The 17,284-nt window shown below is 36.2% G+C and overlaps 1 long non-coding RNA gene across 1 annotated transcript; it reads left to right on the top strand.

Annotated features, from left to right (window-relative positions):
* The first annotated feature begins 2,560 nt into the window (after positions 1-2,560).
* Positions 2,561-16,841, top strand: LOC112483108. Its single transcript, XR_003047518.1, has 3 exons — positions 2,561-2,664; positions 4,632-4,780; positions 16,659-16,841. It is a non-coding gene; the product is annotated as an uncharacterized LOC112483108 (long non-coding RNA).
* Positions 16,842-17,284: the final 443 nt, after the last annotated feature.

Here is a 17,284-nt window from a genome sequence, read left to right as displayed (position 1 = left end):
TACACAGACTGATTTTGCAGAAGCCGTAGTGCCAACCAACATCCGTGATCCCATAGGTATTCCCCTTCCTCAAGTGGTCCGACCTGGGTCTTTTCCCAACAAAGATGTTGTGCAAGATGAATTCTAGTGCCAGCTTTTGAAAGTAATAATAAATGATAGAGTTTCTTTGTGTTATGTTAGAGTGAGATCATTTCTGGTCAAGTTTGAAGGATGTCCAGTGCCCTAACCCATGCCATTTGGGGAGAGATTGGTGGAGGGAGGATTAGAGGAAGTGCGAATAATGAATAACTTTCTCATACTTCTTGAGAACTATTTCTTCTATCACAGTCCTATTACAGGTCTTTCCTAAAATTGCTTTCCAGATACCCCTTTCTCTCCTTATTTCTCTCCTCAGGCAAAATAGTAGAAAATATTACATTTTCAAGAGGACACTTGGGCAAAATCAGATTCAGGACAGGCCATTCAAATTTCTGGAATCACCAGTTTGGACCTGCAGCCAGTTCAGGGAGTCCTGACTTTAATGTACCATCTTCCTTTTGCAAACGCTTGAACATGTCTGAGTTTTTGAACATGTCTGAGTTTTTGAAGTTATTTCTGCCATCCTCGGTTCTTCTTTCAGGTTTAATTGCATTTCTTTACCCAAAACTATCCCGTACAAGCATTTCATGTGATGTCACTTCAGAGTTTGAGGTTTTAGTGCCTACCTTGAGAGCTTTATTTTTATTCTGTACCAAGTGTTCATAAGATTAAGCCTTTATTTAGGTAAATTAGCAACAGCAACAATAAACTGCCATCTTACTTTGCTCCAGCAGTCACTGAGCATTTTTTGTGTGCCAGCTGTACCATGGCAGTTACCTGCATTACCTCAATTTATTACAACTGTCCTTTGAGAAAGATTGGCAGACTATTATCCCCAAAATATAGATCAGAAACTGGGACTTAGAGAGGGTAGGAAGCTTGTCCTAAGGCACATAGTTATGAATAGAAGGATTTGAACCTCTGACTCAACACCGAAGCTTGTGAGCCTAAATGTCAGACTATTTACCATGGCTGGCAGAGAGGGATGAGAGAGGAAAGAAAATCCGTGTTTTGTTAAGTCAACAGATATGTTTACAGATTTCTGTATAAACAGTGAAATTTCCCCATAGGAGTCAAACAAGAAGAGACAGTAATTCCTAAAAACGCATTGGTGAACTTGGTTCTGCCATAGCTGCAGTGAACTCTGGATTTCACTCATCAATGTCTTACTTTTCTTTTGTCAGCATCTTTTTGTTACTCATTAATCAAAAAGCCTCATCCAGCTTTCTTTTGGAATAACTGTTTTTATAATTTTCTAGAAAAGCTTCTCTGCACTTTTTCTTAGGATTTTTTCCCCTACAAATGGTAGTATTCCTAAGTTTATATTATTCCAGACATGAGAGAACCAAGGTCAGAAATCTTCATGGGATTTTTAAGGTTATTTACTTCTTCCTACCCCTAACACACACACACACACACACACACACACACACACACACGTTGCTTTTGTGTAGTCATTATTCAAAATATGGACGTAAAAACTCTTGGCTTCAGGCAGTCAATAATTAAGATGACTTCAAAATATGTTGAGTGTGTGAGAGTGGGGAGGGGGTCAGTTGCAGTTTCAAGGAAGAGCACACTGTGAACCAGTTCTGGAGCCTGCTTAAAGGCCACAAAGGTTTATGCAGCAGGAGGGCTAATGACCTCCTCTGTCCTAGAAAAATAGAGTGACTCAGAATACAGATGTTCCACCTACCCCTGTATTTGTAGTTATGAGCGGGCTGTGCAGTTCCCAGGGAGTCTTTGAATCATCTGTTCTTATATTTTCTCATGCTGCTGCTCTTTTTAGAACAATCTAGGACATGTCAGCTAAAAAAATGCACCAGTTGCTTGCAAAGAGAGAATGGCTTTTTATGTAGGGGTAGGGACACACAGAATTCTCTTTCTCCCTCTGCTTGGAAACATGATCGAGAGAATGAGCTAATAGTTCTAGAGAAATATGAGTTCTGATGTACCCAGATACCTGGAGAACATCATGAAGTAAAGGCAGTTTAATGTAACTTTTAGCTTTAGTTCTGGTGTATATAAAATTAGGAAGATGTGATAATTTTACTTTAATAAATACTAACATAAAGGAGTTGAACAAGAGAAACCTGAATTTGTGGACAGCCTCATAAAGTAAAACAAACAAACAAACAAACTGAGTAGCTCTTGCAAAATCATTTTTGGTACAATGTGCCCCAGGGCTGTGTCACTCCTGGTATTTTTTCCATCTTCATAGGAGTGTCCCAGTCGAAGCAGACCCTGGATTCAGGTAAATAGGTGGAACTTCATGTCAGATGAGTTCCTGGATCACCCTGGCATAGGACAAAAGGCCTTATTTTATTTTTTCAAGTATGTATCTGTACAAGGCATCTGTGAGGCACTAAATCCTGGTTTCTAGTCTAATCTATTACTCCTTCAATTCCTGGGATTCTGGGAGGGATAGTGAAAGCGAAAGCAACAGTATTAGTATCCCATGATTTTAAAGCAAAAAAAAGGACTTCATAGGAATACTGCTCAAATGTTCCTCAAGTACAAGTTCATGGACTGGTTAAAGGAAATTTTCATCAGTTGGATAAAATGAAAAACAAGCAGGGAAGTGAGGTTTGTATAAAGCCAAATGTAATTAATTTATAAGGAAAATTTTTGAAGAATGTATCTCTTAGATTTTTTATTTTTAAAAGGCAATTTTATGGTGCTTTTGAGGGATTGAAACCTTTATTCTCTACCCTTTCTTTGCTGCCCCCTTTTCTGTGAAGGAAATCAGAATATGTTACTCCAAAATATACCTCTTTGACAGAAAAATTATTTTGAGTGAAAGCAATTAAGAAGCAGCAAATGCAGGAAATGCTCCCCCTTTTATTGCCTACATGCAGGGTATAAATTCTCGTTTTATTCAAGATAGACTGTTACTAGCCCAGAGACACCAGAGGAATCTGCAAACAAACTTCGCTTCATTAGTTTCCTTCCATATATTTACCTTCACACAGTTTGCCATGCTTGGAAGCTTAAAACTGCTTTCCTTTGTTCTGTAATTTCTCTGGAAATTTGTTCTTGGTTGAAAATGCTATCTAAGCAGGAGTTCTAAGCCACTGCTCTGACTTTGTCTTCATTTAGCTTTCCCCATTGATGTGTACTACTGCATGCTTTATTTTTCTCTTGTTAATCTGTTTTTCTTTTCTTTCTTTCATTCTTTTTGTTGGTGGTGGTGGTGGTGAAGAACTGTAGTGGAAAACCTAAGGTAGGAAAAGAAGCTCAAGAAACTGAGACCCAGATGGGGATCAAAGTGTATTCTCAGGACCACTTTTGTCCTGGGCTGGGCGATGCCCTAAGTCTAGTACAGAGGGCAGCCTCCTTTTCACTCCCCCATAACCAAATTCATCCAGGTCTATTCTACAAGGTCAGTCTGACTCATGCCCAGTCACAGGCTGAGAAAGTGGAGCAAAGAGAATTGTGGATTGCTAAGTAGGCCATGCCTAGTCTACTTAACCACACAAAGGAGCAGTAAACTCTCATTTAGGACCTTGCCCACCAGTGAACCATGTCTTGTGAATGTCAGCACTTATCAATCAGATTCAGTGCTTGTCTTTTGGATAGCAAGAATGTGGAGTGGAAGCTTTCTTCCCAGTCTTGGCCTAGAGGTGGAAATGTTGAAAGAAGAGCCTTCCTTTATGTGCCAAAATGGGTGCGCAGGGCTTTGAGTTGCCCTGACACTTTCATTGCATCTGCTATTGCTGGATAGCTAAGGATTGGAGGGAATTGTAGAAAGAAAGGCGTTCTTAGTTCTACAATCAGGCTAAGAGAGATTTTTTTTAATTAAAAAAATTAAATTTGGTAAAATACATATAAACTTTACAGTCTTAACCATTTAAAAGTGTACAGTTTAGTGGTGTTAAGTGCATCTATATTATGCTACCATCATCACCATCCACCTCCAGAATTTTTTTATCTCCTCAAATTAAAACTGTACCCATGAAACAATAACTCTTCCATCCTCCCTCCAGCTCCTGACAACCACCATTCTACTTTCTATGAATTTGACTATTCTAGATACCACATAACTGGAATCATACAGTATTTTTGTGACTAACACTTAGCATGTCTTAAAGGATGATCCATGTTGAAACATGTCAGAATTTCCTTCCTTTTCAAGGCTAATTTTCCATTGTATGTATTTAACTGATCATTTTTCTGGGAACTTGAGCCAGATCCTCAACGTGGCAGCTGGTACCTGTTGCAGTAATAATTCCGGCCTAAAAATGCACAAACTGTCCTGGCCTAAAAATGCACGGACAGTCCTAGCACCTTTCTGAGCACAGAGTCAGGGAATGAAAGAAGATATAGGATAAATTCTTTATCTCAACTGAGAATCAGAGTTATAGCAACCAAGGAGATATGGGAGTGCCTGTCAGTCACTGGGCACCTTGAAATGTCAGTCACATTTCAATGGCTCCTCTCAAGACCCGGCCATTGGAAGTTTGAATATGGATGGTACCTCTAACCTTTGGCTTGCTTCTAAAAGTGCCTTTTGTGCCACTGGGACCCATGATCCTCTGTCTTTCTGCTTTCAGGATTGCGTACTTCAGAAGAAGATTCCTACTGTATGGCAACTCTGAGTGGGAGAAAATGTTGAACCTTAATGTCTTTGGACTTTAATTGACCAAAGTCAAAACCTTTCATCTTTGAAAGTCAACCTGTCTTTGGAAATGTCACCATTGAGGTGAGTTCATGTTAAAATTTGGGTGTTTTTGTTTTGCTATCTTTGCATTATTTGGAATATTTTAGATTTTCACCCAGTGTGCATTATGAGATCTCTGATGAGTAATGTTGAGCATTGAGTGGGAACATCATTTGAGATGAAAAATGGAAAAGGCAGTGAATTTGGGCCTACAGTGTATATGGCCTCGGAGTTGTCTTAATATTCTGTTTTGACCTGTTTCAGAGACTTCTGGGGCAATAGCTGAGCTACCTACTTCATAGCCTTCAGAAGCGGCCAACAGGAACAGGTGCAGGGAGTAGAGGCCCAACCTCATCTACATAGACAAGGCGCTTCCTTGATAGACTGCTCTGCATCTGACTGGCATTGGGTGTGGTTGTGAAATAATGATATTAAATAGAAAGAAAGCAAAAAAACCTTAAATAACTTCCTTTTCTTGTGCCAGAACGTTTTCCCCAAGATTTAGCCTGCAGTGAAGGTCTTTATCTTCTCTAGTTTGCTTAGGCCCAACCTCATCTACATAGACAAGGCGCTTCCTTGATAGACTGCTCTGCATCTGACTGGCATTGGGTGTGGTTGTGAAATAATGATATTAAATAGAAAGAAAGCAAAAAAACCTTAAATAACTTCCTTTTCTTGTGCCAGAACGTTTTCCCCAAGATTTAGCCTGCAGTGAGGGTCTTTATCTTCTCTAGTCTGTACTTTTGAAAAAGTGATTTGATTCTAACATTATATGGTTCCTATTGATATCTCTGTTTTTGATGTCAGAATTTGACTTTCAGAAATGGTGTTGATTTGAGTGGAATTATAGCCAGTGATTTCTAAGAAGTGTTTGTCTCCTCATAAGAGAAGTCCATTTGTGCTGCTATAACAAAATACCACAGGCTGGGTGGCTTATAGACAACAGAAATTTATTTCTCAGAGTTTTGGGGGCTGGAAATCTGAGATGAGGGTGCCAGCATGGTTGGGTGAGGGGTCTCTTCCAGGTCGCAGACTTCTATTAATCCAATTCTTCAGGGCTCCACCCTGATGACCTCCCAAAGGTCCCATCTCCTAATAACATCCATCACATTGGGCATTTAGTTTCAATGTATGACTTTTTGGGGGACATGAACATTCAGTCTATAGCAGGAGGTATATGTTAAAAACCCGGTGGTGGCCTGCAAATGAAAATGTGCACTGCCTAGGAAAAAAGGTATCACAGTTTTAAAGCAAAATGAACATTGCAAATACATTTTCTCGTCCATTTCTAGAGTGGTCTCCATCATTCTCTTATTTATACAATAAATATTTATTGTATATATATGACAGGCATATATATGACATATATATGACATATATATGACAGGCATTCCTCTAGATACTTGGGATATGTTTATACCCTTGTCTCATTCTCTCTTTCCTTTGACTTTCTCCTTCTTTTCCTCTTTTCTTCCCTTTGTTTCCAACTGGAAAGAAAGGGAATACCTTGCCAAAGACCTGAATACTGGAGTACTCAGTGAGTGGAGTGAAAGGGGCAGGTGGAGGAATCCTTTGTGAGATGGTTCCTGGGAAAACCAAGGAATATCACCTAGTTTGTTTTTCAGGATATTGTGAAATACAGTCTAATTTTTGAAGTATTTTTTTTAGAAATTTCACTTAATCCAAAGCAAAGCAAGAAGACCATGGTAGGTATAGTTTTTGAGAGTCTATTTTGCAGTAAAACAGACAAGTAAGCAAATAGTTTACTTTTTACACATATACTTTTTTTTTTACCGAGCCCAGAATTCTTTTTCCTCCACACTAGATGGCAGTAGAGTTAACGAAAACCATCCGAAGCAGCTTTGGTGCATTTTCCACAAAGCTAAGGATGAAGAAAGAGTCAGAGCAAAATCTGTATAAAGAGAAAGTTAAATTATGACATATGACTCTACCATGTCACATGCTCATTTCAGCAAAATGTGTCTGGGGCAGAATCTCTCTTTTTCTCTCCATGTTGTTTCTCTATAGGGTAAGTAGAGAATGAGAGATTTCTTAAATCTAACTAATACATCATGTAACTTTTGGTTGGCAAGGCGAAGCTTTTAATTTGAACTTGTACTTAAAAATAACTCCTGGTGTGTGTGTGTGTGTGTGTGTGTGTGTGTGTGTGTGTGTGTGTGTGTAGAGAGACAGAGACAGACAGAGACAGTGATAGAGACAGTCTTTTTCCTGCCACTCATATCAGTTACGTTTCAGAGGACATTTAATGTGAAAATTCGAAACCCTGAGGAAGTCAGCTCTTCAGTGGTTTTCAAATGTTTTGGAATAAATTTAAGAATAATGTTGTCAAGATTCTTACAATAACAATACAAATAATAAATATATGGAGGAAGGAGATAAAGTAAATGCATTAAACTGTTAGCAACTGGTGAATCTGGGGAGAAAGTATATGATGGTCATTGTACTATTCTTATAATTTTTCCAAGGCTTTAAAATTTTTCAAAATAAAAATTAGAAAATAGAAAAAAGTTATCACAAAATGTGTGGCTTAACTTGCACACATAATAGATGTGTAGGAAGAGTTACTCTGTAGCATAATTAAAACTATAGCAAATATACCAAATACATGGATCTAAGAAATCTTGGATGACATCTGTATCTTTCTAGCAAATCAAGGCTAAATCTTAAATATTCATTCATGGGCTCCTTCCTTGTATTCATTCATTCTATCATTCAACAAATATTTATCAAATAGCTACTAAGTGTATAACACAAGAGTTACAGCTGTGAATGTTGCAGACAAAGTCCCTGCACTCCTAAAACTTACTTCTGACTGGAGAGACAAAGGTAAACGCACTGTTGGGTAGTGATGAGTAGTAGTTAGAGAAAGTGAGAAGTTAGGATAGAAAGTGAGAGGGCACAGTCACCTTAAATAGGTTCATCAGAGCAGGCTGGCCCCTCTAAAGAGGTGACATTGGAGCAGACACCCGAGGAAGTGAGATGTAGACCTTGTGTGTCTGGGGAAGAGAGCTCTCAGCAGAGGGAGTGTGCCTGAGATGTCAGAGATCTGCAAGCAGCCAGTGTGACCTGGACGAAGTGAGGGAAGGGAACTAGGTAGAAGATGAGGGTGACATATACTGATTAGATCTGGCCTTGTGGGTTAGTCAACAAAGTCAACAAAGAAACAATGAAAAGAAAAATAATCATTAATGCCCAATGACTTTTATAAACTATCTTCGTTTAAATAATAGTTTGGTGGTTCCTCAAAAAGTTAAACAAACATACACTTCATGTATGATTCAGTAATTTCACTTCTAGGTATATACATTAATAATTGAAAGCTGTAACTGGAACAGATAGTTCTAAATCAATTTTCATAGCAGCACTATTCACAATAGATAAAAGGTAGAAACAATTAAAATGTTCGTCAATGGATAAATGGATAAACAAAATGTGGTAGATGCATATAATGGAATATTATTGAGCCTTAAAAAGGAATGAAGTTTTTACATATGCTACAACATGGATGAACCTCAAAAACATCTTGTTAAGTGAAATAAGCCAAACACAATAGGGCGAATGCTATGTGATTCCACTTATAATGAGGTACCTAGAATAGGCAAATCCATAGAGACAGAAAGTAGACTACAAGTTAACTAGGGCTGGGGGAGGAGATAATGGAAGTTATTGTTTAATGGATGTAGTTTCTGTTTTGGATGTTAAAAAAATTATGGAAATGGACAGTTGTGATGGTTGTATAACATTGTGAGTGTACTTAATGCCATTGAATTATACAACTAAAAATTGTTAAAATTGTTATGTATATTTTACCAAAGAAAAACCCTTTTCTTCCTTTTCTTAGTGATAGTATTCAATTTATCCTCTCAAGATGACTAGTTTACAAGGACTTTGATGATATGGAATATTTTCCAGCAATATTAACCATCAATTTTTACCATCTCCTCTTCCTTTCTCCCCCACAAAAAACCCCCCACATATTTATAACAAAATTGCTTTATTTACACTTGTTACCAAGGGTCTTTTCCTAAGGAGGAAATATATTGATAGATTAAGATCATATTAAGACATTCTTATGGGTGAAAAATTGGAAACAAATTAAATGTTCAATTGGGAAATAGTTAAGACACTTTAAAACATTTGTTTGATAGAATATCACATGTCCATTTGAATGATGATGACATGTGAAAATGCTTATATATGAATGTCAAATGAAAATGGCATCTATAACACTTTTCATGGTGTAGGATCTCATTACAGTTGAAAAAACACACTCTCTGGGAACTAAAAGTAAAAGGTAGTTTAGCAAAATGTTAATGGTGGTAATATCTAGGTGCTTGTGTTATGGATGATATTTATTTTCATTTCATTTTTGTGTATTTTTATTTCCCCCAGCTTTTTATTATGAAAATCTTTAAACATACTAAAAATTTGATAGACTAGTACAATGAACTTCCAAGTACTCTACTTAGATTCCATAATTGTTAATATTTTCCTATATTTGCTTTATCTATCTATCTATCTATCTATCTATCTATCTATCTATCTATCTATCTATCTATCTATCTTTTCATCTGTCTACACTGGGAGTTGACAAACTATGGCCAAATGCCAAATCTGGCCTATCACCTGTTTTTATACAGCCCCCAGTTAAGAAGGGTTTTTATATTTTTAAGCATCAACATTTTAACTGGTTATACAGTTATCTAGCAAATATCCTTGATTTTAGTCTCTTGGTCTGCAAAGCCTAAAATAATTACCAAGTGGCCCTTTACAGAAAAAGTTTGCCAACCCAGGATCTATACACGCATGTGTGCACGCACACACACAAACATAATTTTGCTGAACCATTTGAAAGCAAGTTGCAGACATTATAACATTTCTCCCTCAAATACTTCATTATATATCTCTTAAAAATAAAGTAATATTCCTACTTAACCAAATACCATTATCACGCCAAAGGAAATGAACAATTATTTTGTATCGTAAAATAACCAATCCATATGTGAATTCATGTGATTATATTTGCAAATTTTACAAAATGAAAATGCATAACTTTATAACAGCAAAATGAAACATTTTCTAAAAATCAGCCTTTTTATAGTTAACATGAATTTTAGCAACAATTTTATTGTACGAGGGATTTAGGAAAATTACTTTATGCAGCTACTAGCCCTGGGTATTTCAGGTTGAAATTTAATGTTTGCAGGTCACACAGCTCATATTCTGCAAAGTATTCGGTGTGGTGGTAGTGTTATTGATTGCTATAGGTTTAGGCTGGAAAAGGTAGGATGCTATGTAATCTTTTCTGTATTTGAAAATATGATCTAATATCTCTAATAATTTTTGAAGCCGGGTGATTGGTACATGGGAGTTTGTTATACTATTTTTTCTACTATTTTTGTGTATGGTTGAAAATTTACGTAATAAAAAAATATATGTATATACACATCACAATAGTAATAGATTCATGACCTATATCTACTATGGCAAAGTAGTATTTGAAGTATGTCAGAACCCTGATACTTAGATGTGAAAACTGGGAGTGTTTGTGTGAAGCTTTTATTTTAGAATAGGAAACATGGTAATTATGTCAAACAAAACATAGAAGCATTGGCTTAAAATTTGGATGAATTTTGAGAAAAGCCTACTTTGTCCTTTGGGAGTCTTGTTTTTGTAAACATTTCAATTTTTGTGGGATGTGAATCATGTGTTGGAATCACCTGATTTAGCTGTGGTATAACTAAGTCTGGAGGGTTTAGGGGATTTTCTGTTTTTAAAATTCCCCACCACCAATCATGATTATGGTTACATGAGATTCGTGTCTTGAAAAAAGAGATCTGTATCCCAAAGCTCTGGAATTATTTAAACCATGTACTTTGTAAGCTCATCTTTGTTCTGTTTGAGCCATAATGTTATGTCTGCTTTTACCACAATCATATGGATAAGGAACTGGCAGGTCAGGCCCTCTTCCATCATGCAACAGTGTAGAATCTGCTTTATAAAGTCAGTTGGAAGATTAAGCAAATTCCTCCTCCTTGCTTTATGAAGAGCTCGAAAGTAAATATTCCAGTGCATTTTAATTTAAAAGTGGGGATAATAATGCTGTGTTTTTTTGTAAGGAAAAATTTAATAATAAAAAATTTGGAAAAGAGTTATAATGAGCCCTTGAAAACTGTGGTTAAAAAATGTGGTACTATTATATTTTTGCAAACATAAAACATACACATTTTTAATGTGCTCAATGATATACAAAGAAAGTTTTTAATTATGGGGTGTTAAATTCAGGGCAGCTGGATATGCTTGAATTTACTTCATAAATATTCATTCTTTTGGGAAGAAATTGTCACAGAACATTTTCTTCCCATCGAATAAGAAATGTACATTTATTACCCTTCCCCTTGGTATATTCTCCTTATTATATGATAATCTATTTCTGCCTATACTACATAATATGGCACTTTTTATGTCAATATAAAATTTTATTTTTATATGTTTGCCTTCATGTGGGTTTTCATTTGTTAATGTCATTTTTCCAACAGATGACTTCTGTTCTTCATTCTTTCATCATACATTTATTTACCATGACTACAGTTAATTCTTATTATTCACAGTAGTTGTGTTCTACAAAGTCACCAGGAACATTGAATTAGCAACACTGAATCATTGCTCCTAGGGGAAATATAGGATTAGGTTCCTACTAGTCTGTGGTCAAAATATTTTTGTAAATCCAATCAATACATAACTTTGTTTTATGTATTTTTTTCTTTAAGGACACTTTAAAAAATATATATATGTTGTTGATTAACAGTGAACTCATGCCAACAGCACAATAACTTATGCTGAAGCTTATCTAATGCACCTATTTTCTCTGTAAGGCACATCAGGCTTCTTGCACTTAGATAACACTTCAACACAGGGCTTGGAGTCTTATCTATCAATCAGTCAATCAATCAATCTATCTATCTATCTATCTATCTATCTATCTATCTATTTAAATTTTAAAAATTGAGGTAACATTGGTTAATAACATTATGTAAATTTCAGGCGTACAACCTTACAATTCTATATCTATATACATATACAGATATAGTGCGCTTACCACCGACAATTCTATATCTATATACATATACAGATATAGTGTGCTTACCACCGAAAGTCTAGTTTTCATCTGTCACCATACATTTGACCCTCTTTACCCATTTCTCCCTTCTCGTCACTCCTCATCCTCTCTGGTAACCACCAATTTGTTGCCTATGTCTATGAATTTGTTTTTTTGTTTGTTTTAAATTCCACATCAGTGAAAACATACAGTTTTTGTCCTTTTTTGTCTGATTTATTTCACTTAGCATAATATCCTCAAGGTCCATTTATACTATTGGAAATGGCAATATTTAATTTTTTTATGGCTGAGTAGTATTCTAATGTATACACACATTAGTAGTATACACATACATATACACATACATATATATGTGTGTATACACACACACATACACACATACTGCATCTTTTTTAATCATTCATTCGTTGTTGGACACTTAAGTTGTTTCCATATCTTGGCTATTGTAAATAATGCTGCAGTAAACATAGAGTTGCATACATCTTTTTTAATTAATATTTTCATATTCTTGGAATAAATACCCATATGCTAAATCATATGGTAGTTCTAGTCTTAATTTTTTGAAGAACCTCCATACTGTTTTCCATAGTGGCTGCACCAATTAAAAGTCTCATCAACAGTGTACAAGTGTTTTGGGAATCATTTTAAACAGTGAAATAACCAACAAAAAGCACAAAGTTGTGAAAAATATGACACTAAACAGACTACAGAAAGGACACTTTGTAGTGTGAGAGCTGAAACAAGAAGGCAGAGCTTCACCTTGTTGGACCTCAGCGTGGAATGTGTGAGTTGAACGACTCAAATTTTTCATCCTCTGCACATGCTCATGTCCACAAAGTGCCCCTAAAATTGATTTTGGTGTGACAAATAAATTTAGCAAATTCTCAAATATGGAATCTGCGAATAATGACGATTGACTATAATTGTAGTTAATCTGCTGAATTCTGGGGCCTCAAAGATGAGTACAACTTAGTTCTTATGTTTAAATAGATCAAAAATCAATTGCAAGGTGATAATCACTGTAATTGAGCTATAAGCAAGATGTTGTCAGAGTTTTAAAGGAAAAGAATTAACTCCTAATACTGTGAAATAGTGAGAGGACTAATCTACATTGAAGTCATCAGCTGTGTGACTATATCTAAATCCTTTAAAAATTTAGGACACGGTCTACTTATTGGAGAAATGAAGGTGTAACGAGTGTGAGGAAACAGCTAACATTGTACTTGGAAAATAGTAGGTCCTCAGGTGCTTAAGGTTAGAGCAGGAAGGGGTACTTTACAGAGGAGGTAACATTTGAGTTGTATCTTGAATCATGAGGAAGGAGTCCATGGGTGCACTGCTGGCCAGGGGGTGCAATGGACTTCTAAGTTCTTTGTGGTTTTGTACTTTACATGCCTCCATATAGTCAAGCATGGTGCTAGAACATAATAGTTACTCAATAAATGTTGACAGATTGGTTGGTTGAGTGAGTGAACAGCGAGGATCCACTTTTGAAGTCTTTGGTATCTGCTTCTTTGTTAAGCCACCTACTTTCACAACCAAACATATTTTTGGCACATTATATACCAATTTTTGGAGATTTAGTCTGTAATAATTGAACAAGAAAGGTACATTCTTCAGCTAGGAGTTGTATACTTCCAAATTAATTTTGAATAAGAACATAACTGGAAAATGATAGGGAGGAAAAAAAGTAAGAAAATTTGTGTTCGTGCATGTGTGTGTGATAGTGTGTGTACGTGTGTATTTGTGGATGAATATGGGAGAAAGAGACAGAGATAGACAGATAGACAGAAAAAGACAGACAGACACAGAGAGAGAGAGACAGAAAGGAGAGAGATAGAAAGGTGAGATGCAACAAATAAGGATAAATCTTAGCAATGTAATTTTAAATGAAATAATAATTACACAAAGAATATATGCAAACATGCAGTCTGAAGAAACTGGGCAGCACTGTAACCAAGGGATCAAAGCTAAAGTCACCAAAAAGGGCCAGTGGATGTGATTTACTGAGAAGGACACAGCACATAGGATCAATTCTGTGGTATTCTTGCCAAAAACGCACAACCTGAACGCAATCACAAGGAAACATCAGAACCCAAATTGAGGAACATTAATAAAATATCACATGAATATTAAGGTCTTAAAGTGAAAAATAAGGCCAAGGTGACATTTCAGATTACAGAAGACTAAAGAGACACAACGACTAAATGCAATATGTGATTCTGGACCAGATTCTGTACCCCTAAAAGTTGCTATAAATGATATTACTGGGACAATTGACAAAACTTAAAAATGGAGTATTGATAAGATATAAGCATATAAGTATGGTATTAATGTTAAACTTCCTTGTTTGTGGTCATAGAAGAATTTTTTTATTCCTAGGAAATGCATACTGCTGTATTAAGGGGTAAAGAGGCAAATATGTGCAACCTATTTTCAGATGATTTGGAAAATAATAACTCTATGTAAATGAATATATAATATTCATAAAATATATATGAGTAAGGCTATATGAGAATTCTATCATCCTTGAAACATTTCTGAAAGTTTGAACTTATTTCAAGATAAAAAGTAAAAAAAATCTATAAAAATAAAGCTAAAACAAAATAAAAGCACTAATCTTTATATAAACTTAAAAAAGAAGAGTAAAATTTACATTGCAGCTGAATGTAAATACAGTTAATCTGTATGAAAATAAAGGAAGGAATCATGCTCAGGACCCTGGGTTGGGGACCTGAGGGATGTGGTGGTGGGATACCAAATAGTTTGCTGTGTGATGTTGTTTTGATTTGCCTTTCTGTTTTAGTAATAGTCAGATTTGTTGGTACTTATCATATTACTAAAAACAAGTAGTTAGAAAAAAACATGAACCAAATAAAAGAGGGCCATGCATGGAAACTGCTGAGAATGTCATGAAACATACAATATGATCAATCTGTTTATTTTCCTCTGAGGTCAGTCTAAAAAAATAGACGGGAGTGGGAGAAAGAGGGATGAAGGCAGAAAGAGAAATTGAGAAATCAAGGAGCAGGGAAAGAAAAGGACATCAGATCTTTTGAAAGAAAAGAAAAAAATAAACCAACTCTGGAGAAAATAAACTGAAGAAACGAGTGAGGAGAAGAGAAGAATAGATTGGAAGAAGCTGAAAGAATGAGGAATGCTGAGGCAGAAGAAAAGCCTAAATGGTATTTTGGAGCCACAAGAGGGACACTTTGTCTCCAAAGAAGAGTGTCAGCCAAAGGGCTGGATTCCAGGAAGGGGTGATGTGGTCAAATAACACACCAAGGTTAGGTCTAATGGAAGGCTGACACTCAGCCAGCTGGGCTTTTCCAAAAACCCAGAGTATTGTGGTCACTTCTGGCTTCTTCAATACTCCAGGCTATTAATTAGAAGGAACCACTAGATTAACCCGTGGCCATAATCACCTATGATGAGGGCTTATGCCCAGATACTTGTTGTGGGTAATTGAGGATACTTCTCTGGGAGCTGCCGTCTTGTTTCAGCCCTTCTGGTACTCAGTGTGGGAAAAGTGTATGCTGGGAACACTTAGGGGAAATTGAGCTTATGCATAATGCAGATGCATTTATCCGGGATACTTGTCACTTCTAATAATTGTTCTGCAGCCTCTGAGTGCTCAGTGATGACTGACCAATGAATGACTGGCCTTCTCACCATTAAAATTACTGGAACAATTTATAAAGCACTCAATCAACACAACAGCAACAACAACAAAAACAATCTAATTAAAAAATAGGCAGAAGACCTGAATAGATATTTCTCCAAAGAAGAAAAACAGACGGCTAATAGACATATGAGAAGATGCTCAAGATCACTAATCATCACAGGAATTCAAATTAAAACCACAGTGAGATTTCACCTCACACTCGTCAGAATGGCTATCATCAAAAAAGTCAAAAAACAAATATTGGTGAAGGTGTGGAGAAAGGGGAAGCCCTGTGCACTGTTGGTGGGATTGCAAATTGGTACAGCCACTGTGGAAAATAGTCTCGAGGTTCCTCAAGAAATTAAAAATGGAACTACCTTTTGACCCAGTAATTGCACTTCTGGGTATTTATCCAAAGGAAACTAAAACACTAATTTGTAAAGACATATGCACCCCTATGTTCATGGCAGCACTATTTGTAATGGCCAAGATATGGAAGCAAACTTAATGTTCATCAAAAGACAAATGCATAAAATAAGAACAATTCAAAAAGTGAGAACTATTCAAATGTTCATCAGCAGATGAATGGATAAACAAAATGTGGTATATATATAAAATGGAATATTATTCAGCCACAAAAAATAAAATCCTACCATTTGCAACAACATGGATGGACCTGGAGGTTATTATGCTGAGTGAAATTAGACAGAGAAAGATAAATACCATATGATTTCACTTATATGTGGAATCTAAGGAACAAAAATAACAGACTAAATGAAAACAGACTCACAGATGCAGAGGACAATTTGGCGATTGCTAGAGGGGAGGGGGATTGGGGAGCTGGGAGAAAAAAAGTGAAGAGTTGAAGAAGTACAAATTAGTTAAAAAATAGTTAAGTACAGCATAGAGAATATAGTCAGTAGTATTGGAATGGCTGTGTGTAGAGCCAGATGGGTAATAGAGTAATTGGGAGAATCATTTCATAAACTGTATAAATGTCTAACCAATGTAAGATATATGTGAAACTAATAAAAATAAGTAAATAAGATCATTAACTTGCTTTGAAAATATTCAAGCCATCTCAAAGATTCAGTCGTTCCTCTGTTTTTCTCTAGATCTTTGGAAACAAAAACCAACCAAACAAAATGCCTCTGCTGGAGTGGGGAAGGGATTCCCGTTTGCTAGGAGATTCAGCCTGCCTTCTGTGATCTGGTTCCTGCATCTCTAGGCTTTTCTGTGTCTGCATTTCACCTTGGATGCCTTCCTGTCATATTGAGCTGATTGCAGAGCCCTGAACAAATGATACTTTCCTCTTATCTTTTCCATTTAGAATGTCTTGTTTTCCTATTTCCCTCAACCTGGAGAATGAATACTCTTTTTTTAAAAAGTTAAATAAACACTGTTTTAATGGTATTTCTTCCATAAAAACTTTCCTGATATCCTATGTCCTCATCCCATCGCACACATACAGGGTCTCTCATCCCTTGGGAATCTCTCTTATGTTCCTTAGGTGTCTTCCAGAGCATGAGAGCACTTAACTGCATTGATTTGGTCATGTCTTTCTTTTATTTCTGTCTTTTGAGGGCAGAGAATTAAAATCAGTGCTCAATGAATAAATAATAAGCACATCACAGGCCATGTAAGTCCTTTACACACTTTACCTCACTTAAGCCTCACATAACCCTAGAAGGTGGTTATTATTATTAATCCTGTCCTTAGAGATGAGCAAACCAAGGCTCAC

Source organism: Pteropus alecto, unplaced genomic scaffold, assembly GCF_000325575.1.
Source record: "Pteropus alecto unplaced genomic scaffold, ASM32557v1 scaffold206, whole genome shotgun sequence".
Classification (NCBI taxonomy): domain Eukaryota; kingdom Metazoa; phylum Chordata; class Mammalia; order Chiroptera; family Pteropodidae; genus Pteropus; species Pteropus alecto.
This window is presented reverse-complemented; position numbering and strand designations above follow the sequence as displayed.